General features: G+C 43.0%; 1 pseudogene; it reads left to right on the top strand.

Moving 5' to 3' along the window:
• The first annotated feature begins 224 nt into the window (after positions 1-224).
• LOC124527276 (ATP synthase F(0) complex subunit C1, mitochondrial-like) lies at positions 225-5,883 on the top strand (annotated as a pseudogene).
• The last annotated feature ends 1,894 nt before the right edge of the window (positions 5,884-7,777 follow it).

Below are 7,777 nucleotides of genomic sequence, written 5' to 3'. Positions count from 1 at the left end.
TACTCACTGGAACTTAATTTAGCCAAAATATCCCATTACATTTTAATCAAAGGTAGAAATACAACAGAGCCCCCAATGACCCCAAATCTCAAAAATCGGCAATGTTCACACATTGAACATGAACATTGGAAGTTATTTCCTTTACTTAGATAAATGATGCCAGTCTCATTGGCTCTGCAGCCAACATCTAGAAAGTAAAAACATTTTGAGACCAGAGCAATAAAATGGGAATATGGGGCTCCCAGGGGCACTTGAAAAAGGTCGAATCTATAAAGAAGGAAGCTTTGCCTACATCTGCTAAGGTATCTTAGACTTGACTCATTCAGTAGTCAAATGAGGTGACCTAGAGTGTGACATGAGACTGAGGGAAAATCCTGTCTACCCACCATTCATTTTCAGGGCCAAGTGTGCCTGTTATGCCTATTTTCTCTGTTCATTAAAAGGTCTGTTCATTTCCTTCTCTTCTGTTTTCTTGCTCGGCTCCCATCAATGCTTCACTTCACACTAATTGCAATTCCTATGAACTTCCTCCAGAGTAGCTGATGCATGTAATTTGGGAGCGAGCTCCTAAATTCTTAATGCTTACACTGATTTTAAGTTTTTTACTGGTTTACTGTAAGAGTTAGAACATACCAGGATTTCAAACATTTTGGAGGATCTCTACTGTCAGTCTTGGGTTTGAAGGACATGCGTTCTAGTAACAATGTGGATTTTTCTTTTCTGTTTTGAAACATTTCTTCTAGGTTAGTGTATACAAGATTCTGTGTTTTGGGGCACATTTACGGGGAGAAGTTTCATAGCTTGCATCAGGCCCTTGGACATTTTTTTTTTTTTTTTGCCACCCAAAAGGCTGAAAAACATGGGCCTAGATACTTTATACACTGAACTAACATTTATTAGGACCGTAATATTTGCCATATATTATGCTAAATACTGGGGACCAGAAATGAGTAATAGGTCCTTTCCTGAAGGAGGTAATTGGGTCAGACAGACACAGACCACCACGGTAGGGTGCAGCCAATTCTGTGATGAAAGTAGCTGAGCGCTCTTTACACTAGGAGGAGGGAGAAACTGAGTCTAGGGTAAATTAGGAAAGAGTTCGTCCAATTTGGGACACTGTTCCTGGGTCTTGAAGCCCAAAGAGAAGATGAGCTATTACTGCTCCATCTCCTGGCTCATTGGTGGATTAACTGCACGCAGCTGTTGGAGGTTTAGAGCCCAGTGATCCTCGTCTGTCACCAGGACTTTAAGGGAAAGTAGTACTGGTCTTAGAGATTCTGCTGACTGATCTCTCTCAGTGTCTTTCCCACAGCTTAGTATTTCTGAGTTTCCCATGATATGTGCTGCGTGCATTTTGAAATGACTCTGCCTGGGCGTTCCTCTCAGGCCTGCTCGTTTTGTCCCAGTGCTTTTGCTCTGCTGCTAATGACCTTCAGAAAGTGTCTATTCTGTTGGGCACACTGGCCTGCCAGGGACCACCGACACTTCCTCTATTTGGGATGCAGGAGTCCAGGTCCCGGTACATCCCTCACTTGCTAGTGGCACTAGACATGGCCATGTGAGACAGGAGATTTTGCTATTTTCCAGAAGATGGTTTGTAATGTAATGATTTCTACAAAACATGTATTTGATGAAATATATATTTCTAAGATATATTTAGTCTTCATCTACAGTTACTGAAACACTTCAGAGCCATAAAGGTGAAATGGGAGTCTTGTTATTAATGAAGATGACTTTTGGACCCCCGCCCCCACTCACCACCACCATCACCAAGGGTGTGAGCTATGTGAGCTAGTTGTGAGGAGGGCCAAGCATGTGATTAGAGGGCTGGAACTTTTGGTCTCCCTTCCACTGCCCAGCTCCCATGGAGGAAAGAAGAGCCAGAGGATGAATCAGTCAATGACCAATGACTTAGCCAATCATGAATGTTATGAAGCCTCCAGAAAAACCCAACAGGACAGGGTTTGGGTCTTTTTTTTCCAGAAAGCTTCTACTCTTGGGGGACCCAAGCTCCAAAAGACAGAAGTCCCTTTGTTCAGGATCTCACCCTATATATTTCTTCATCTGGCTGTTGATTTGTATTCTCCATCATACCCATTAATAAACTGGTAAATATGTTTCCCTGAGTTCTGGAAACCACTCTAGCAAACTAATGGAACCCAAGGAAGAGGTCATTAGAACATCCAATCTGTAGCCAGTTAGTCAGAAACACAGGCAACAGCCTGGGGCTTATGACTGGCATGTGATGCGGGGAGAAGAGGCAGACTTGTAAGGCTGAAAATTTAACCTGTGGAATCTGATGCTGTCTCTGAGTACAACATAGAACTGAGCTGAATTCTTGGACATCCTTTCTAGTGTCCGAGAACTGTTTGGTGTTTTGTGTGTGGGAAATCCCCACTCCCCAACACACACACACACACACACACACACACACACACCTCCTTTCACACACTGGAACTGAATCCAGGAACCATTTGTTCTCAAAGCTGTTACTTCCCTGTTCCGCTCCTACTTCTGCTGGCAGTGGAAAGGACAAGCTCTGTAATTATTAGCTCCTTTTCTGCTTCTCCATAACCAGGTGTGGTGGAGATTACTGGTGTCCCTCCATGTCTCTGTTGCCAGTTCTATATGTGCATTCACAGCTCTGTGTTCCACCTCTAACTACCTGCACCTGCAGCTTTCTCAGACAATTGTTCTTTGGCTACTGAAGTAGAGCTGAAAGTATCTGGAGTTTATGAGTCCTCACTCCTGCCACCTTCATCCAGCAGGTAGTCAATGACTGGCTGCTCCTGCACGTAGACAAAACTGCCTCCAGGAAGGGCAATATCTGAAGTGGATTTTACCCACAGGATCAAGCCCAGGCTGGAGCTTCATGTGAAATCATGCCCTTGCTCAGCTTTTTCTGCTCACATATCCTGCTTTTCCTGTGTCCTTTCCAGTTTCTCCTCAATAAACCACTTTCATCCAAATGTTCTCACATCAGAATTTGTATGTGGAAACACAACCTAGGATGCCAGGTCAATCCCATTCCTGGAAGTCACCAGGCCTAAGAATGTAAAACTTTTCTGCAACCCTTAGTTCAAAGATGAGACATCTTATTGCTTACTCCATATGGAAGTTTTCAGGATGTTTGATGATCACTTTTTTTTTTCAGGAGGAAAAAAAAAAAAGCTGATTCTCTCAGGGTGTGGCCATGCCCCAGGGTACTCACAAAATAATCTCAGAAAAGTCAAGTATTAGTATTTCTCAATATCTGGATTATGCAGTCTTATGCATGGTAATGAAGCTTTTTTCAGAGTTTGAGCTAAGGAGAAGGGAAGAAGCTAATACACAAATACAATAGAAGGAAAGCTTACGGTAAGAACTCCAGTATGGCTGGAGAATAGTATACACAGCTGTGAATAGAATATCAGAGACCATATATGGATGAGTTTCATGCTCCACTAAAGAGTTTGGCATTTATCCTGTAGACACCAGAGATATTTAAATGAGGTAATGATACGAGGCAAAAAAAAAAAAATATTAATGTTTATTTTATTTTGAGAAAGCGAGAAATCAGGTGGGGGTCAGAGAGAGAGGGAGAGAGAATCCCAAGCAGGCTCCACTCTGTCAGCACAGAAACTGACACAAGCTCAAACTCATTGACCATAAGATCACGACCTGAGTCGAAATCGAGAGCCAATGCTTAACTGACTGAGCCACCCAGGTGCCCCTCCCACCCATTTTTTAAAGACAAAATTCTAATAAACTGAAGAGAATGAAATGGGGAGAGGCCTGGATATACAGATTATGCCATCAGCTGCATATGGAAATACAGTTTGGAATATAAAAGTTGGAATACACATGGGACTCTAAAGAAAACAAATGGATGTCAAGGGGAGTAGCCCCTTACATACTAAGGAAACCAACCCTATAAAGCAATGGCTGGGCCAAAGGAAAGGAAGAAGGACAGTACATAGATAGAAACCAAGAGACATTAGCACCTAGAATCCATGGGAGAAATGATGTCAAGCATCAACTTCTTTTTTATTTATTATTTTAAAAATGTTTAATGTTGGGGCGCCTGGGTGGCGCAGTCGGTTAAGCGTCCGACTTCAGCCAGGTCACGATCTCGCGGTCCGGGAGTTCGAGCCCCGCGTCAGGCTCTGGGCTGATGGCTCAGAGCCTGGAGCCTGTTTCCGATTCTGTGTCTCCCTCTCTCTCTGCCCCTCCCCCGTTCATGCTCTGTCTCTCTCTGTCCCAAAAATAAATAAACGTTGAAAAAAAATTAAAAAAAATGCTTAATGTTTATTTATTTATTTAAAGTTTTTTTAAGTTTATTTATTCATTTTGAGAGAGAGAGAGTGAGAGAGAGAGAATGAGAGCACACAAGCGGGGAAGGAGCAGAGAGAAAGAGAGATAGAATCCCAAGCAGGCTCCACACCATCAGTGCAGAGCCGGACATTGTGCTCAAACTCATGAACTGTGAGATCATGACCTGAGCCAAGATCAAGAGTCCGATGCTTAACTAACTGTGCCACCCAGGCTCGCCAATGTTTATTTATTTTAGAGAGAGAGAGAGAAAGAGAGAGAGAGAGAGAGACAAAGTGAATGGGAGAGGGACAGAGAGAGAGGGAGACTCAGAATTCAAAGCGGGCTCCAGGGTCTGAGCTGTCAGTACAGAGCCCTATGTAGGGCTTGAACCCACAAACCAGGAGATCATGACCTGAGCGAAGGGTAATGAGAGAGGATGACAGATTGGAGGCATTAAGATACAATATTTTGAAAGCGAGGGAAACTTGAACACATCAATATACTCTGGAAGAAGGAGTCAAGGGAAAAAAGAAAAGAAATATAGAATGTCTCCAAAAAGATGACCGAGATGCTGGAGTCTGGGGAAGGATATCATGGAGAGAAGGTAAAGGGATTGCCTTGTTTTGAGACAGAAGGGAAGATGGGGAAGGATGGATTTTATGTGAGCCACTCTTTCGTTTGAAGAGTCAGGCAGAGTCGACTGCTAGGGGTTAGAAAGATGCAAATTGAATGAGTGTTATGAAGAGGGATGTATAAATTCTGAACAGCAACAAGGAGCCATATAATCATATAAAGGAGCCATAATCAGATACAAGAGAAAGAATTACCTAGTGCTATGGAGGGCCCGCTGGATTAGAATAAAGGTGTGATAGTACCCTCCAGCCCCGTTGTAGAATTTTAATGTTCACACCAAAGACAACTAACTAGTAAAGACAAAAAAAAATGGTTATAAATAAAAAGAAGGTAGATTCATCTTTGGTTGTATATTGGCTGGGCTGGGTACTGCCTCAAAAGGGACAAAATAGAAAAGGAATTGAGGGTGCTAGTAAAAGTGCATTTCGGTGATTAAACCACAATGTTTAGGTTGAGTTGAAAAGGAAATGATATCAAAAGGAAATTGTCAGAGTCACCCTGAGCCGGGCAAGCATGATGGTCCAAGCAAGGGCAGCAGGGCAGTGAGAGTGCAGACTGAGAAAATGCAGAGCACGGGGCACGTCTCATCCCGCCTTTCTGATCCGCTGTCATACCAGGGATCTAATCAGACTTATGTCTGCCTCCTTCTTGAGGAGGCCAGAGATCCCATCTGACAGCCACCACTCCGGGCGGCCCTGTGGGAGCTCCAGACCAGGGTCGTCTCCTGGGAGGGACATTGGCAAAGTAACCAAATTTATTGGTGCTGGGACTCACAGTTGGGGTGACTGGTTCAGGGGCTGGCATGGAACGGTATTTGGCAGCTTGGTCATTGGTTATGCCCAGAACCCATCTCTCAAGCAGAAGCTCTATTCCTATGCCATTCTGGGCTTTTCCCTGTCTGAAGCCCTGCGAGTCTTCTGTTTGGTGGTCGACTTCCTCATCCTCTTTGCCATGTAAGACTCCATGGGGGTCGCCGACCCATTCCTGCTTCAGGCCCGTGCCTGCTGTTGGAGTGTGCTAAGTTCTACCATTAAACACAACGTTTCCTTAAAAAAAAAAGAGAGAGACAGAGAGAAAAAGAAAAGAAAAGAAAAAAAAAGGAAAAAGGAAATTGTCAGATTTGGGAAGCAGAAGGACATTTGAGGGAAGAAGAATAGTATAAAGAAAGCTCCAGAGGCAGGATAAGCCTTCACAAAGTGTAAGTGCAGTGAAAAGAGGCCCCGTGAAGGCAGAGAGTACATGCTGGGGATTGGAGGCGGACAGCTGGTGGGCTTTGAAAGCTCAGTGGAGCTTATAAGCTAACTGCATGCACACGGGGGAGCACATCCAAGATCATCTTTGAAAAAGATGAGAATATGAGGCTTAATGGAAGGTGCAACATAGAAAAGCAGCAAAGATGATACCCATATTCTTGGCCTCTTGCCCTGGAAACCAGAAGGATAATAATATTCCTGACAAAATGGAATAGATAAGCAAGAAAAACAGGTCTAAGTAGACAGGGAGTAGATCTGGTCACATATTTAAGTAGAAATTTCCTCTAGACTACTGGAAATACATATTTTAAAATATAAACTGAAATGGTATCAGGGTCAGGCCTAGAGTGTTCTGATTTTAGATCTCAGCAACCGCCGGTGTCATATCAGCCTGTTATCAGTAAAACAAACTCCCCCATACCATCTAGTTTTTCCCAATAACGTTCAATTCAAAATCTATGAGGTAGTCACCTGGAATAATTAAAAGCTAACATGTAGGGGCGCCTGGGTGGCTCAGTAGGTTAAGCATCCCGTACTTGATTTTGGCTCAGGTTCCCCAAGTTGGGCTCTGCACTGACACCACGGAGCCTGGTTGGGATTCTCTCTCTCCCCCTCTCTCTCTCTGCCCCTCCCTCGCACATGCATGCACACACACACTCTTCTCTCAAAATAAGTAAATAAACATTTTTTAAAAAGCTAGCATGTAAACATAAGGAGCACTAAATCACAGATGGAGCTCAGTGGCGTTATTCTTGCAAAAGAATTTGATCTCTAAATTGATAAACCCAGCATTACACTTTTGGAGCTGGAGAGCGCTTCCCACCCCCCACCCCCGGGGAGGGGGGGTGGAGCAGAGGAAGCGCTTTGCCATGCTAAGGAAATTCATCAAGCACTGGCTTAAATCATAGTCCAGCTCTGCCTGGGGGAGTTAGGATGATGCTGTCTATGGACAAGCACATTAGTTCCAACCATTAGCATACATAAAACTCTAGGCAATGAAAATGACTTAAGAAAAATTATATATCCTAAGGGGCGGATGGAGTTAATCCTCCTTTAGAAACCTGAATTTTATTTTTCCTTTTAAAGCAGGATCATGCTCATCATATTGCAAAATAATTTATTCATCATAAGTACATATGTATTAGTAATTTATAGCTTACAAATATTGTCTCTGGGAATCTTTTCTTATCCATAGCGCTGTGTAAATTGCCTTTATTAGGACAAGTGCATGAGATGTAGCTGCTAATTCTGAGGTTAATGCAAGAAACATGTAGGTTGGCCCCTCGGCCCTACTAAAAAATATTTCCTTCTTTCTATCTCAAATTTTATTCTCTTTCCCTACACGAGTATCATCATCTTGGCACAACCAAGTTTTATATTTCATATTAGTAAAAGCAGAGAGATTTTTTTTCCCAGATGAGAATAAGACACTAGCTTACTACCTTGCTCAAACTTGCTTTATTCCTTCCATTCAAAGTGTGTGTGTAATATCTTGTCCCAAAAGACATGCGGTGATTGTCCAAAATGCTAGGTGCAAAGTAATATATCAGCTCTTTCCCCAAGTATTTGGAGAAACAATTCTAGCCACAGTCCAATAA

Source organism: Lynx rufus, unplaced genomic scaffold (assembly GCF_022079265.1).
Source record: "Lynx rufus isolate CCGP_SWC_20201006 ecotype Redwood Valley unplaced genomic scaffold, mLynRuf1.p SCAF_5, whole genome shotgun sequence".
Classification (NCBI taxonomy): domain Eukaryota; kingdom Metazoa; phylum Chordata; class Mammalia; order Carnivora; family Felidae; genus Lynx; species Lynx rufus.
This window is presented reverse-complemented; position numbering and strand designations above follow the sequence as displayed.